The sequence below is a fragment of the Podarcis pityusensis genome (genome assembly GCF_964106645.2).
Source record: "Podarcis pityusensis genome assembly, chromosome: 5".
Taxonomy (NCBI): Eukaryota; Metazoa; Chordata; class Lepidosauria; order Squamata; family Lacertidae; genus Podarcis; species Podarcis pityusensis.
The window spans coordinates 51,187,509-51,201,975 of record NC_138032.1 but is presented as its reverse complement, the minus strand read 5'-3'; the positions used below and the strand labels follow the sequence as shown (position 1 = coordinate 51,201,975).

The window sequence follows — 14,467 nt, the reverse complement described above, 5'->3', positions numbered from 1 at the left end:
TTGTAGATGTGTAGAGTCAGTGTTCAGTGTAACATGTGAGAAGAAATGCTAAATAAATTCATTTGATGTGACCCTCAGAACATTCAGATCACAACATTGTTGGCATCCATCTGTCTTGGGAAACAATGGAGGAGTGAACCTTTGGGGGTGAAATCAAACCATTGGAGAGTTACAGCTTCTGTGGCTGTAGAGAGCAATACAGGAGAGACATATTTTGTTGCATGAGGGGCAGATGAAGGCATCCAGTTGTGCTGATGCAGGTGTTCTATGATGTTTCTTCTTTCTGTGCTCATCCCAGTGATCATTCCTCCTCTGGTCACTGCTGACTGATTTCCTCCAGATGCTGTGGTTGTCTGCAAGGGATTTCCACGTTTCCAGCTTTCATAATCACATTTGCTGACCTCTTTGTAATACAGAGTTGGTTTGCCGAATGGCTTGATGACTGCAGCCAGAGAGCACTTCCTTGGTGATCCTTCTATCTTCCATTCTGTGTACATGACCAAGTCAGTGTAGATGTTGCTGAGAGAGAAGTACAAGCATGCTGGGAATGTGGACTTGCGAGAGCACATCTTTGTTTGAGACTTTGTCCTGCCATGTGATGCCCAAAATCTTCCTGATGCAATACATATGGAAAGCATTGAGATGTTGCTCCTGGCAGGTATTAGTTATCCATGACTCGCTTCCATAAAACAGCGTGCTCAACATGCAAGCCTGGTAGACCTTCATCTTGGTATTGGTCATTAGCACCACATTCTCCTATATCTTTTTGAAGAGGTGAGCTATTGATGTAGCTGCCTTGACAATACACTTGTCCACATTGATGGAAAGGTTGCTGGTTATGGTGCAGCCCAAGCAGAATAAAATTATCTACCACCTCAAGCATGTGATCACTAATGCTGGTGTGTGGAGTGCTGATGACATTCTAACCCCGGATGTTGGTTTTTGTCAAGCTGATGGTAAGGCTGAACTCCCTGCAGGCTTGTGCAAAATGGTTGGTGAGTCTCTGTAGAGCTTCCTCAGACGACAGAGTCAAGGCTGTGTCATCTGCAAACAACGTATCTCAATGTGATGTTTTGCTAACACTGTCTCTGAAAGGTCTGTTTCTGAAAGATACAGGTACAGTGGCACATAGTATTGGGGAAAGGGAGGAATGAAATCATGTCATATCATTATTTGTAGGTTCAGCTAGCACAGTAAAGATAGTTTCAAGCAGACGCAGTTTGTGATGCTATCAGGCTATCCATTTTCCATCTGTCTTTTTCCTATGTCTGGGTTGGTTGACCAATTTTTCTAGACACACTTTGGATTCCAATGGCTCAATTAAATGTGCTAATATGATCAGAAGAAAATGCCAAATGATTCATTTCCTTCCACTTCACCCACAGGGCACCTGTTCATCACTGTGCTTCTTTGCTCACCCACCCACCCATACCCCAGCTTGTTGCAGAGCAAAGGAAATAGCAAAGAATAAACCCGCCAAGCCCTGGTGTTTTGAGAGGCAAAAACAACAGGAGAACAGCTAGTGCTGACCCTTGTTAAGGGGGCTGCTCCTTTTCTTTGGAACTTGCAGGACTGGCAAAGCAGCTTTTTAATTTGCTCATGTTTTCTGCCAGCTGTCATCTTCGGATTTAGCACTTTGTGCTGGCTGCAGTATGTATTGACAGTATGCAGGATGGGTGATCCCTGACCCAGGAACCTTGCAATTAATACTGACAAGCCATACAGAACATCAGACAGAATGCAGCAGGTGACTAGATGGTACATTTAACACAGGCCAGCGTTGGATATATAGGCTTTAATATAATGGCAGTGCTACTGACTTTGGCTGACTGCCACTCATAAGCTTCACAGGGAAAATATGCACTTTCAAAATCTTCCTTCAAACACAGCAAATGCCATCAGCATTGGCTTTTAATCCTTCTCTGGCTTTTAATTCAAAGACATTTTGAGTGTCAGGTCATCTGTGTTTGTAAAGGCACCCCATCATTGCAATTTGACAGCCTAGTCAATGTATGCCGCCCCCAGTGCTTCCAAGACCACAAAACAAGCAAATGTGCATTAGAAGAGTAGATTGAAAGCAATGCTGGGCTATTGTTGCCCTGTCCTGTCCAGATTTACCATGGTGTCTGAAGCAGAATTGTGGATCCTCTGAAAACAGCACGTAGGATACGTACCAGGAAGATGAATGGTAGCTCAGATCTTTCTAGAATGCCACTTTGCACCGCCATCTTTGTAAAATGGAAAGATAAGATTAGGAACACTCCATGTACTTAGGCAGGATGGAGAGAGAGAGAGAGAACTTTGGCTGATTATCATCCCATAGAGGTGAGGAACCTTTTTCAACCTAAGTGCTACATTTTCTTGTAGGCAATATTTGGGGTGGTGGGTGGGGTATGTGCCAGTGGTAGGTGAGCCCAGACGCAAAAGTGAGTGGAGCAATGAATGAGAATTTAAGCCTTTGTACAGCAGACTAGTACACACACACACACACACCCCTACCTCTATGCTGAAAACCAGTTGCTGGAAGTCACAAGTGGGGAGCACTGTTGCACCCATGTCCTTCTCATGGGCTTTCCATAGGCATCTGGTTGGCCATTGGACAACAGGAAGCTGGACTGGATGGGTCTTTGGTGTGAACCAGCTGGGTTCTTCGTATGTTTTTATACCAGACATGATGGGTGTCCAACAACACCTGAAGTGCCACAGGTCCCCCTTCCTTGTATTAGATAACTGTTTTCCCCTTTGCAGTGGTGTTGCTTAATAGTTTCTATCAGTCTCCAAATTATTCCCTTTCCCTTTTTCTTTTTTTTGTTACTGAAAAGAATCCATTTCTGAAGGAGAGATGAAGTCATCCTAAGAAGTTCAACCTGGCCAAGCAACTGGCTCTTCTTGCCAGCACTTAGAGTTACTAGTCTGTCATTTGTCATTTTTATTTCCATTGAAATTTGCAGAGTGCTTTTAATCTTTATGGTTAATCTTCACATCTGGCTCATGAGGAGACTACTTTTATGTTTTTTTACACAGGTGGGGAACTGAACCTAAGGAATAGTGACTTTCCCAAGGCCACAAGGGAAAATGGGGGAGGGCAGAACCTACCCACCACCTTCTCAGATAGGAGGAGCCTTTTCAACAGGTGTAAGGAAACAGTTATTGAAATTAGCCCAGTGCATATCAGGTATAAACCCTCTTTTCTCAGGGACTAGTTTTATCAGGCACCACTTCTGAGAGAGTGGAATTGTGTAAGGCTAACCCTAAGAAATGTGTGATGAGGCAAAACAGCACTTGATACAAAATATTTGCAGAATCACAAAGGCCTAGGGATACTGCTCAAGGCTCACATGCATCTACCTCTTCTCTCCACAACTCTACTCAGGAAATTGCTAGTTTTCTCAAGGTTCATCCACCTGTGGTGCATGGAAGCTAAAATCTATCATAATTGCCTTCAGAACTCTTCTTTTCCCATTAGCAATTCCCTGATGGCAACATAAAGAAAATCGAAAGTCTTCCATTGCATCTTTAGCTATAACCTACTTATACATATTTAATAAGAGAACAAACTTACTGTACTACAAAAATATGGGAAACTGCAGGCCTTAGCATTTTCCACCTCAAAATTAATTTTATTTTTAAATTTAGTTCTCTGTTCTCTTCATTCTCAATCGCGGATTGGTTGCTGCATGTTAAGTTATTTGTCAAAGGCTGGAAGGATCTGCCCTAAATATATACATTCTTGTCTCCCATGATGCCTTTGGGAAATGTAGCAATGCAAATTCCCAATATCTCAGCCAACGTGCATCCCACAGACCCCCCCAAAGTGTCCCTATTTTCCAGGGACATCCCTGATATTAGTGAAGCTGTCCCAGTTTCTGATTTGATTCTGGAATGTCCCACTTTTCCTTAGAATGTCCCTATTTTCCTTGGAGAAATGTTGGAGGGTTTGGAATTAACTGATCCCCAATCCTGTATAGAGATTTTTTAAAAAAATGTTATATTATGATTTTTTATATGTTGGAAGCTGCCCAGAATGGCTGGGGCAACCCAGTAAGATGTGTTGAGTATAAATAGTAAAATTATCATTATGGAATGCGATGTCCCTATTTTCCCTTTGCTGAAGGGTATGATCCCAGGATTATCTCAACTATCACTAGTTTAATGAAAGCATGACAACTTATGGCCATGAGAATATGAGTAATAAACACAAATAGAACCCTGATCCATATATTCAGCAAAGTGTTTGTTGAAGGATCTCAACCATAACCTGTTGAATATTGCAGAGCATACGCAGACTGTCCAGAAGCAGTCAGTTGCAAGTTGGCAGGATGAAGCAGGAACAAGACGCTGCTACTAGTAACTTGGTTACTTATAGGTTTATTATTTACAGCACATTCACAAGTTACTATATACAGGATACAGACATGGATCTTAACTCTCTCTGAACAAACTCCAACTAATTCTCAGAACAACTACTGACCAACCAACCAGCCAACCACAGGAAAGTCATGAGTCATCATGCCTATGTGGGTGACCTCGACCAATAGCAGAGTTGTATCCAAGGTCCCATATCTCTTCGGCTAACTCCTTAATTGCTTCTGTGGGAAGCTGCATCAGATAGCACATAGGCAAAAATCCCAACAGTGTTATATTACAATATCATGGGGGAGGAGTGACACAAGTCGTCTTCCATGCATAACCTCCAGTATGAACTGAATCCTCTAACCCACAAATTAGAAAAGTCCACACAAACCAGGCCTTCATGTGATTCATGCAAAAGGTTCACACAGAAGCAATCCACATGGAGGAGGAGCTTGGGTCCTCAAAATACTTTTTTTTTGGCTATATGGAATCTCTTTGCAATCTATGATAAAAACATGCTCCGGTGATTTAGTCTAATCTGAACCAAAATAGTCTGAATGTAATCACAGCCATGTTTTCCATTTGGAGTTCATTGCAAATTCATTTAATGTGCCAGCTCAGTAAGAATTGTGAGTACTGTCAAAGTTATGCAAAAATGTAAGAAATAAGCAGTGCTTTTTCTGGGGGGATGAAGGGGAATGCATACCCCTAAACATTTTTGTGAATCTTTGTACTTTTGTCCATTTACTGTATTTATTTTTTCCCAATTTGAACTATAAATTTGAACTACAAAATGGTGATTTTCTTGAGTCAAAATGAGAGTACCCCTAAACATTTTTTAAGAAAAAAGCACTGAAAATAAGAAAAATAAGAAAAAATAAACAATGTTGCAAGAAATAAAAAATAAAAAACTTTGGAAAAAATGCATATGAATGCAATTTGCCAAGGAATGCAATGGGTCTTCTCGGCCAAGGCTTGGGTTGATGGGACTATGCCAAAATTGGGAAATGGATATTCTGGTAAACTCTTGAGTTGGGGTATTGCCCTCTCTACTTTGACCCAATATGTTTGCTAATCAAGAATTATATACTGTTCCAACCATTAAAAATGTCAGTTATCCTGCAGTTTAGCTATTTGATGTTTCCATGTGACCATATCTTTGTTACAGTTGAGGGGTTATTTAATTAAAAGTACTATAACTTCTTTTTCTGTCTCAAAGCAGCTGGTGTGAATATTGTGAGAGGTTTTCTTCGGGGATCTCATTAGAGGGTGCTCTTAATTACCATTTAGCAATGCTATCTTGACATATACCAGGTAGTGTTCAGTCTAAAATTCTTAACAGGTGCCTTAAATTTCATTTCTCAAAGCACTTATGCCATAGGTGTCCTACTAATGTCATTACGTTAACTATAGAGCAAGAGGATTATAGTTCAAGGAAATGTCAGCTTTTGCCTGGCATTTTAAAACACAGAAGCAGCAGGAAACATGATCAAAAAGCCATACATACCATGAGCTATTGCATCACTGATGTGGAAGATGCCACCAGTGGTAGAAGAAAATTCAGCAAAACACTGAACAGATGACTCTGCTACTCTAATGGTTATTATACTGCACTGCTGCACAAAAGCATTTTCCCATATCATTGTGATTTTGTGAGAAACATTGGGGCATGAAAGCAGCTCATGTTTTTCCCCTCTTTGTCACACCATAACCCCCGTTTCCAGATCTGACAATGACCTAGGGAGGGACTGCAGTGTGGATCTCTCACACATGCAGAGGTTTAGCAGTCCAGGGTTGCAGGGCAGCAGGGTTGAAGACTTGTTACTATTTTTTGCAGCAGCGTCCAAGTCTCCAGAATCTTAGAACTGCTCAATCAGCCCAAAAGGGGGCTTTTAAGCCAATGAGGAGTTTCCTCACCCTTTGTGCTGATTAGACCCAATTAGAGTGAAAGAAGGTGAGCCTCTGAGGATAGGCTCCTGGGTCAACCTGGAGCACAAGAGGTCAATAGGACTTTCTCCCACACAAGCAGGCAGAGGATTGCAGCCTTTGTTCCTTTTGCTTTCCTCTAGGGTTCTCTGTAAATAAATCATACAGCACAGAGGACCAAAGAAGGCTCTTATCTTCCTTCATTACACCCCAGTTACTAAATTGTAGTGGCACAATAGCAAACAGTATTTTTTAAGAACTTGAGTAGGCCCAGCTCCTGATTTGGCAGGAGGTGGGACAGCTGTCTCATGTGGGTCTCAACACTGACCAGGGTCCCAGGGTCCCTGCAACCATTAGCCTCTTGTGTTGGTCACATTCAGTTGACAACTATGGTTGTATAATGTTCTAGCCTTTCTTCTTGTGTTCAATCATTTACTGGCTCCCCCAGTGGTGGTGACAGAGCTGTTATAGGCCAGGAGCTGAGGAGTTCCTCAGCTCATAGTACATTATAGCACTGCAGCCACCAGCCCACAAAAGGAAGAAGGGGGAGACTGACAGCTCCAGCAGCACTACTGCTCAGCAGCACTGCTGAGGGCCCTAAGGAAAGCATCAGCTCTGACATTAATCCTGGTGGGACTTACCAGTGTAGGCCCCAGGAAATGCCTTGGTATGCTGGGTGCTAACATTCAGCTGGTATTCCAGCACAGGTTTGCCACCTGTCCTAGAAAAATGGGATTGTCCCTTTTTTTGGACAAAAGTGTCCCCTGTCCCATTTGGATTTCAAAAGGGACACCTTTCCCCCCATGTTCAAGCTCATCTTTGTTCTCCTCCTCCTCAAAACTGTGCAGGCAGAGGATAGTGGGGAGGGAGGAGAGAGAGAGAGAGAGAGAGAGAGAGAGAGAGAGAGAGAGTTTGCATGGGCAGGGCAGAGCGTGGGTGCAGTTCATTGGTTGGCATCGCCCCCCCCCACCTCCCTTCCCTTACTCCCTGTCACTGTTGTTGCCACTACTGTATTATACACCCCAACCCCAGGAGCAGCGCCTCCCTTCCTTGACACCGTTGGCTGTGAGAAGGAGGCAGCCAGCCCAAAGGTGGCTGTGTCACTGTTTGTGCAGCTGACAAGGAGCCTGGCCCAGTATGAGTGACAACAGAGAGAAGAGAGAAGGTGTGACCTTCTCTCCCTCCCTTGCACCCTCCTTCCTTTCCTCTTGCTAGCGCTCCTCCTCAGCTGCCGCTGCCAGTCTACCATGGTGCAGGTCTGCCACCACTTGGCCCCCTCTGCCGCCCCAACCTGCCCTCTCCTCCTCCTTCCTCCTCTGCGCTTGAGCCTCTTCTGCCACCAGCATTGGCAAGAAGCTGGAGCTGTGACTATGGGAGCTGGCCATCTACTCCTGGCCCCTGCCCACCTATGTGATTTGAGGGAAAGAGCAGGGCCAGGGTGGTGAGGGAGGCAAGAGGCAGAATGCGATGAACTCCCCTCCACAAAGTGGGCGAGGATTTGTTGTTATGAGAGAGTGTGCGCCCCAACCTCCCCCCCCGACCTGTCCTGTATTTTGCCTGACCAAAGGTAGTAATCCTACTTCAGCATCATAACACCCACACCCCCATCTGTCGGTTCTCTGCATCAGTAATAAGCGACTGGGTTTCTTAGCTGTGCTTTTCTCATAATTGTTACCATTGCAGAGTTGGTAGCTGTAGTTTATTAGCAGCTTCTATGGCAGGCATAGGGGACGTGGGTGGTGCTGAGGGTTAAACCACAGAGCCTAGGACTTGCCGATCAGAAGGTTGGCAGTTCGAATCCCTGCGACGGCGTAAGCTCCCGTTGCTTGGTCCCTGCTCCTGCCAACCTAGCAGTTCGAAAGCACCTCAAAGTGCTAGTAGATAAATAGGTACCGCACCGGCAGGAAGGTAAACGTCGTTTCCATGTGTTGCTCTGATTTGCCAGAAGCAGCTTAGTCATGCTGGCCACATGACCCTGAAGCTGTATGCCGGCTCCCTCAGCCAGTAAAGCGAGATGAGCGCCGCAACCCCAGAGTTGGCCACGACTCGACCTAATGGTCAGGGGTCCCTTTACCTTTACCTTTACCATATTTTGGAGGGAGTACCTTTATGGCAGGCATAGGCAAACTCGGCCCTCCAGATGTTTTGGGACTACAACTCCCATCATCCCTAGCTAACAAGACCATTGGTCAGGGATGATGGGAGTTGTAGTCCCAAAACATCTGGAGGGCCGAGTTTGCCTATGCCTGTTCTACGGGCAAAACCTGATCTATGAACTGAAGCGCTCTCTCTCCCCCCCCTCTTCTAGCTGCTCTGTTCCTCAAGGCTTGGAAATATATTTTTGTGGAGTTTCTCCATTTAACCACACTCTCATCTACACACAGATAAGAGATTTTCCTTCCATCATAAATCCCTCCCCTTTCTCTTTTCCCGTTGTTTGCTTGGAAGCAGGGTTTTCACATGACCACTTGAGGGAAACAGCATCTCTAAACAAACAAACAAACAAACAAACAGCTGTCTCTACCAGACAAAGTATTCTGTCTTTGAACTCGTATCTTTCCTCTCCTATATCTCTGCAAGCTTTTACTGTGGCAGGGAGTAAGGTGTTGCCTTGTAAAAAAGAATAACCACTGCCTACAGACAGAAAATATTTCTTTTCTACTTCTTCCTCTTCTCTGCAGCTCCATTCCCCCTGCTGTCTGTGTGCTTGGACCACTGCCTTCTGTAAAACAGCTACCGCCTAGATCACTAAATCTTATGTGAAGTTACCTTTTGTCTCCTGAACTGCTATTAATGACCATCTCTTATTCACCCACATGACATGTCTGCTCTCATCACTTTTACCCCTTTGACCCACCCCACCCCCTCCTCTTAGCGTCATTACCATTTTACTATCGTCTTTGTGTTCCTTGAACAGGCAAAGCCATTAGTTTGCATGGCTTACTTAAGAGAGCATCTCTGGACAGAATCAAGCATTTTAATGCCTTGCTAATTTCCCCCTTCAATTCTTCAACCTGACAGGCCTCACCCTTACAGAGCAGGTTGCTCTGCTCTTTAGCAAAATGTCACTGTGTGACCACCCCCTTCCTTTTCACCATCTCTTGTTCTGAAGGCTGAACACTTTTCGCAAGCCAGAATTTGAGGAGCAGGAAAGAGTAACCAAGATGCAGAGGGCATGAGGCAAACCATACTGTAAATAAGCATTCTTCTTCCCTGTCTTACCACTTAACTTGCTTATTCTCTCCCACCCCCCTTGATTAAAACAGAAAAAGCAACACTTCCTTCTGTTCATATGTTCTGTTTGACACTTCATGCCAGTACAGCTTGTGAGGGCTTTTAAAAGTTCACTAATCCCACTCTTTCTAATATTCTGCTGCTGGGGGTGATGGGAATTGAGAGGACAGAGAAAGGTGGAATAAGCGGGTGGGGTGGACACTCCCATTGCAGGGGTGCTATCTTGAATAAAATATTGAGGGGCCCAGGTAAGCCCCACCCTGCATAGTCAGTCACATAACACAGTGCGCACAAACACCACTTGAATGGCAATGCCCATCTAGTGGTGGGCGGGGGGGGGGCTCCTCAAATATTTTATTGAGAGGGCAAGACCCCATGGCCTCTAGGAGTTGGCTCCTATGCTCCTTTGGCATCAATGGAAATTCCCATTCCCCAACAAATAGCAGGTTGTCAGGACCACGGTGGAAGCCCAAAGAGGTAACTCAGAACAAAATAAACAACAAAGAAATGGGTCCTTCTATTTGTCAATAGAGAAATAGCACTGAAATGGATGCATTTAGCTTTGCTTCTAGTTTGGTCACAAGCATGCTGGAAACATTCTCTTTGGTATGGGGCCAGATAAGTGCAGAGGAAGATTATAATGCCACCCTCTTGCTCCTTTTGTTTTATACTGTCAGTTGAGACTATACAATAACCGTCAACACAGAAAAGTCACAACATGGAGACTTTCCACAGCATTTACTTTCAATGTTTTAGATGAAAAAATGACTCAAGATTGATATGATTATACAAATATGTTTTCTAAAGCTCACCTTGTGGCAACATTTTTGTCAAAAGTCTGAGCACTGGACCAGGGTAAGCCAACGTGGTGCCCTCCAGATGTGTGGCAATAAAATTCCCATCATTTCTGACTACTGGCACGCTGGCTGAAGTAGATGGGGGTTGGAATCCTCCACCTTCTGGAATGCACCTCATTGGCTACCTGTGCACTAAGTTGATGGTGGGCCAAGGGCTCAGGTCTAAATCAAGAGAGATGCTGGTGGTCTTGTAGCAATGCAGCTCTAGAGAACAGACTAGAGAAATGAAACCTTGTCAGGGGCATAGGCAATACTCTGTAAGGTGCCTTGAAGTACCATCTGCTGGCTTTTACATGCCATCAGGCCTCCCCTTTGGTCTGCTTGCCTTCTGGAGAGACTGAGAAGGTAATTTTGAGCACGGTAGTGGAGTAGTGCCTTCTTCTGCAGAACATTGTCATAACCACTCTCCCCACACACCATCCATTGCATGGATGATTCCTTTATAGCTTCCAATAGTCAGAAGCTGCTCTGCAGTAGCAGTCAGGAGCCGTCTCCTCTGAGGTGAACGTTTGAGTTAGATATTGGCATGATCCTGACAGTTTCCCCGTCCAAAATGGTTAAGTAACTTCACCATAAAACTCCGACATCCATTGCCTATCAGAAATTTGAATGTAGGTCTCCACAAGGAAACTTCATTTTTAATGCTTGCCACATGGTATCAAGTTAGGAAAGCATCTTAAAGGACCACGGATTCTCAAACTATTTTTTTGGCTGAGGGGTAGATAAATCTATATTAACATAGATCCGTACCTGGAGGGTTGATTGATAGTAGCATTGACCTTTCCATCCTATGATCTGTGGGAGGACTTCCCAAGGCCCAAAGGAAGCAACAGATCTCCCCCTCCAAGGGCAGAGAAAGAAGTCCAGCCTCAGAGAGGGATATCCCATGTTGGATTCCACCTCTCCAATGCTGTGGAAAGTTCTGAACCCTTTGTCCTACTGATGATGGGCCTTTGATGTCAGTAGGGATAAAAATGGACTTCGGGGTGAACCAGAGGAAGCCATGGATCTGAAGGACCCAGCACCTTCTCAGCCTTCCACTACCTAGCCCTCCAAAACCAGGGAATAAACAATACCATTTCTAGCCCCAGAACTTATTCTCCCCCCCCCCCCCACTTTAAAAATGAAAGTAATATACACAGTGAAAATGAAGGGGGAGCACAACCATGTTCCTCCAACTTCACTTTGGTCCAAGATGAGGAAGATGAACTGCTGGTTCTCACCTCCTGGCTCACCTTAGAATTGCCTCCTCCAGGAACAAGGAAGGCATGTCAGGATGAGAACTGTCTTGTCAACAACTGAGTATATATAACCCTTTGAAAAACCACCAGCTTTAAAATGTTATTCCAAGAGCCGATTCATCCAAGATGCAGATTGTAATCCTGTACATGTCTAGTCAGTACAGGAGTAAGCCCCACTGTGTATAGGCTTGCAGGCTTAATAGCTTTAAATATCTAAGACAAATAATAAAAGGGAGCCCATCTGTTCATGGACAAGCCATACTTAATAGCTTTCAGCAGAAGTGGCTCTTTTCATATTCTCAGAAGCACCACTTCAAGCAGTAGGAGGTTCTGGTGGCATGAAAGGTGTGCTTGTCTTAGTTCCACATGGTTCTTTTACATGCACATTTATATGGCTGCAGCACAGTAACCCAATTCTGTCTTTTCTTTTTCTTAGTCAGCACAGTATACAATAATCTCTCATGAGCCTGAATCTTGCAAGTTCTGTAGAGGTTTGGCAGACCTGTCACTTTCCTTACAATACAATGCATTCTCAGCTTGCATTCATTATTAGAGAAATATTATTTGTCCGAAGATTAGTCAGTCCCAGTGCTAAGCTTTAAAGTTAATTTGTAGTGATTTATCTAGGACAGATATCAGGAGGTTACAAACAGCAAAAGTATACACCCCCCTGCCTCTTGCAATTTGAGGCTTCCGGGAGAGAGTGGCAACATGCATAAGAAAATGAGCAATGCTTCTTCTCCAAAACCAGCCTTGCTTCTCCTAAGAGCAGTGGCTATCAATGGAAAGAAAACCAGATCCTGTCTCACCATGAAATGACAGGAAGTAATTGTTCTGGGCATTATTATTATTATTATTATTCATTAGATTTGTATACAGCCCTACATCAGAAGATCACAGGGAGGTTCACAACATAAATAGAAAATGAGAATACAAAATACATAATAAAACAAAAACAAACCAATAAAACTTATCACAAGCACATTTCAAAGGCCATAGAATGTTAATCAGCCCAAGCCCTGGTTACAGAAAAATGTTTTCATCTGCTGCCTAAATATACTCAACAGATGTGCCAGGTGAGCCTCTCTTGGGGTAGCATTCCACAAACGGGGAGCTACCACAGAAAAGGCCCATTCTTGTGGAAAAGTCCAGCAAGGCAGGGAGCAGGTCTTCCAGGAATCACAACCAATATGGCCTCCAACTTCTTCAGCAGCCTCAGCTTTTGTAGCTGAAGTCAGTCAGCCCACCTCATCCACCCTGGCCAAGCAGAAAAGGCCTGCACGGCAAGGAGCAGATCTTCCAGGACTCACTGCCAATATGGGCATCCATTTTCTTTTTTTAATATATTTTTAATTAAAAATTTTCGCATTACAATAAATAACAGCTGCAAGGACTACAAACAAAACAAGTAGAATACAGAGTCCTCTCCCAGAGGCAATTCTTAGCCCCCACCACCTATATGGTATCAATCCATCCCCGCTCTCACCTGGGATCCCTCATTTTTCCTCCCAGTCTCTCAACCTGGGAGAACAACATTTCCCTGCCTCCCATCTCTAAGAACTATCTATCACCTCCATTAATACTTAACCTCTGGAGCTTAACAAAGCCCCCAAACATAGGACTCCAAAGAAAAAAGGAACAAGAAGAAAAAAGGAAAGAGAAAGAGAACAAAAAAGAAAAAACAAAAAAGGACAAAGGGGGGGGGAAACATTACGGATAGAGAAAAGGGGCTTCTGATTTTCTGTCTGCCAGTTACATTAAAAAAAGATTATTTAAGACATTCAGTGCATGTTAATATCCATCTTCTCCATTTTCTATTACACAATATTTCTTTTAAGTCAAAGTGTCTCAGAATCATTCATTACTTTTTCCCATGAAAAGTCCAAGAGGGATTCCCAAGTTATTATTATTGGTGCTTAATTTTACCTCCATTAATTCCCACCACCATTCCTCCGTATTGGGTAATAATAAATTCTGTCCATATTATGGGCATCCACTTATAATGTTCCTGCTCCAATGCTATGTCAGAATGAGCGATCATCAGCTGGATTTCTTGCTTGGAAAAAGTCCAAGATCAGCACAGAAGGAAGACAATAACAAAGAGAAGGGGAAATGGAGAAAAATAGGTTCTGAAGGGGCAAGCAGGTACTGTCAATACAGATGCCTTGAGTACATGTTAACACAAGTGTGTGAATTGCTAACTTGTACAGGGGGAGCTGGATCACACCATTCAGCCTCATTCCCGGCATATCACAGCTGCCAGCCCTGCCCTCAATATACATGCATTGAGCATGGACATCTGCAAAGGGGAAATCTGTGCACATAAGGGTGTATGAGCATATATGTCCACTTGATGGGAAAGCCATGCTATCGGAGTTACCAATTGTATAGAGACCTACATTGTAGGTTTGCCCTTTGCAGACACCCAGTCTCAATAAATAGACAGTGGGACTGGCAAGACATGCAGCTTTGGGGGCAAGTTGTGCAAGAGGTTCAATCCCACTCCTTCTTCAGGCATAGGGTTAACACATGCATAGGACAAGTGCCATACATGCACCCTAGCCCCATATGGGCCTGAAAAATGCCATGAAGTGCCAGATGAGAGTGTGGAGGGAGCCCAGTCTTTTGTCCCAATATTTGGTATGATGTCTAATACCAGTGTTCCCAAATTACATGGGATGGAATCCAATGTCGTGCTCAGGTCAACATTCTGTCAATGCAAGGATTTCTCCTTGTAAAATGGAAAGTTCTTCTCTTCTCCTTCTGCCCCCCAAATCTGTTCTAGGGGTTCCCAAACCCCACTAGAGCAGATTTGTGGATGGCACATATAGGAAAGAGGAGGTCAGTCCCGTTGTG

General features: G+C 44.0%; 1 protein-coding gene across 6 annotated transcripts in view; it reads left to right on the top strand.

Moving 5' to 3' along the window:
* Positions 1–14,467, top strand: part of LOC308477450 (uncharacterized protein) — a 119,923-nt gene that overhangs the window by 37,911 nt on the left and 67,545 nt on the right. For 3 of the 6 annotated variants that reach the window (XR_013986566.1, XR_013986567.1, XR_013986570.1), the window contains one exon: positions 3,025–3,175. The exons of the other annotated variants lie outside the window; for them this stretch is intronic. The gene's annotated coding sequence lies outside the window, so the exon portion shown is untranslated. The remainder of the gene's footprint in view (positions 1–3,024; positions 3,176–14,467) is intronic. 6 annotated transcript variants of the gene reach the window in all.